We start from the raw sequence: 2,685 nt of genomic DNA, 5'->3' as shown, positions 1-2,685 counted from the left end.
GCAGGTTCCTTGTCTTTGGACTTGGCGTGCTCTTCTCTTTGTTCTGATCGTCCTCTTCTTTCCGATTTCTGCGAGGAAGTCTGAAGAGATTGAGAGGGGCGTGTATCAATTTCTTGATATCTATCAGGCTTCTTAATATTATCCCTATTTCTAAGGTTGTATCTTTTCCCAGAGGGCTCACTTTGGGGAGACCTGTGTCCTTGGTTTGGAGATCTTTCTCTCCGCCGAGGAGACCTTCCTCTGGACTGGAATTTATTTTCTTTAGGATTGGATTGTTTGTTTCCATCCCAGCTCTTTTTTTGTGATGTTAAATTATTATTAAAAAATACTTTTTCAGGACTTTCAATCAGTCGGGGTTTTACTGGTATTCCACCTAAACTATCTCTACCTAGTTCCTCATAGGATTTTTCTATAATTCTGGCAATTTCAGCTGGTTGGTCTGCTATATCTGTTTCTTTTAACCTTTGGCGGATCGCCACGTTTGCTGCTTCTCCCTTTATGTTGGCTAATAGTATTGCCAAGACCTGCTTGAAGTCTTTTAGTAATTTCATACCAAGAGTTAAAGCGGGTTCTGGACCGTATTCATCTTGAATTTGTTTTAGCACATCTGGTATTACCGAGATGGATGGAACACCATGCGTTTTTGTGTAAATGGAAGCAAAGACTGTACCCCAAGTGTCACAGTCCTCCACGTGTGGTGTGATTCCCATTGGAAGACAGATAGTCAGAATCCTGTGTTTTTCCAACGGGGTGGTGTCTGGAAACACCGCCTCTATTTGGGTGATTTTTTGTGCTAACCAAAATGGTATTTGTTCCCGTTTAGCTGGTACTTTACCTAGGCAGGACTGTATGTTATGTGGTGTAATTTTATTTGTGTTTCCCTGATGAGGGGTCAGCTGTGGAATTTTAATTGTTGGTTGGATTGTTGAAGTCCGCATTACATATTGGACTAATTGTCTATGTACTTTTATTAATTGTTTTAGTTGTATTAAAAGATCTGCTGCAGACATTCTTTCGATGTCTGGATGTGGTGTGTATCCGGCTAGGACCGGCCACGTTGCTCCTGGTCTACCTAATGGACCGAGCCTGGTGATGTGATTATTATGTTTTAGGGCGCCATTAAACAAGAGCAGGTGCTCTTGAAATTTAAGTGGTACTTCCACCTCCTCGAAAGGAGTGTATTCATTAGGAGGTTCCTCTGTTTTGTAATAGTGGAAGTGCTTTGTTACAGCATTTGCTGCTGGAAAGTGTATCCATGAATAGAATACCTCTGTCTGCCGATATTCGTGTGCCTCTATTACGAATATGACTGTGCCACCTCTAGGTGTCAGTCCATTTTCTATAAGTTTTAAAGTTATAGATTTTCTTATGTTGACCGGGATGAGTATTATATCCGGGTCTGCTTCTTGCATAGTAATATCAGCTGCTACGAGTTCAGCTGCTATTCTAGCTGCCTCTCTTTCTCCTTCGCTGTCTGACATTTTACCGACAGGAAGGTTATTCCGTTTGTTTGCAGATCAGGTTTCTTACGGAAACAAAGATTAGATGCACAATATTTTGGAACAGTGTATCCTTCAACGTTGACTAAACCAAGAACCATACATAGGAGTTTCCTCCTGCGAGGTTTGGCGGATATGACCTTTCACCCACTCCAGACGTCTTTGGAGTATTATGGGAAAAAAGGGGTCTGAGTGAAAAAGCACGACTGAGTTACTCTAATGTCTTGCGTTAGTTTTATCGCCTTTCCAAACGTTTGGGCGCCATGTAGTGTAGTTCCTATTATCCCAATAGGCTCTGCGCATTGGAATAATACCTTCAATAGTATAGGCCTAGACCAGACGTTAACTAGGTCTTCTATTGTCGATATTAGACTTAAAGTTTTGGGTTTGCCAGCTAGCTCAAAGTTCACTAGAAACTTTCTCGAATAGGCAAGGAGGAGTTGAACCTCCCTGGATAGACAAGAAGGGATTTAGTTTCTGACAACCATAGAACATGACAACTTTGCTCTCCCCTAATCAAGAGTGTATCTCTAGAGTCGTGTGAAAACAAAAGACAACTTATTTTACTCAGTCAGTACGTGCATTCTTAGTCTCACCAGATTGTAGAGAAAAGGAAGAGACGGGCGTGTTCAATAAAAGATGGTATTTATTGATCAGTCTCTTTTCTCATACAAGAGAAATGGATCGATATTATCGCAATACTTATGGTTAAGTAAAGTGCATACAATAAAAGCAGAAGTATAAAATAATACATTTATATGGTTTCTAAGCCATAAGGTGGTTTAAAATGGATAAAATAGATACATACACATATACATTTGACTAATCGTACTCAACTGGTGTTTCTAACTACGCCTACCCCAGTGTACCTGACCTAAGCCTAATACGTGGGCGGGAATAGAAAGTAGCAGTTTTAATTAAGTTTGTTTTGCCAAGTGACTGACTCAAGAATTCTCTGCAAGGGGTTATTCAGTTCTGTACCTGGAATTTAGGATGAATGAGGGATGGTATCTCTCGTCGCTGGTCTCGATATTCCAAGCTGCCTGCGAGGGCTGCTCGGAAGTGCCGGAGCTGGATTTCTCGGCAGGAGAAAGCAGCGTCTCGTTCTCAGCGCGTCAGGAAGGCAGGGCTGCGCCAGCGGGGTCTGGTCTGCTCTGGGCTTCGGCAAGTCTGGCTGCTCCGATCT

Source organism: Lissotriton helveticus, chromosome 8 (genome assembly GCF_964261635.1).
Source record: "Lissotriton helveticus chromosome 8, aLisHel1.1, whole genome shotgun sequence".
Taxonomy (NCBI): Eukaryota; Metazoa; Chordata; class Amphibia; order Caudata; family Salamandridae; genus Lissotriton; species Lissotriton helveticus.
Note: the sequence above shows the minus strand (reverse complement) of the source record.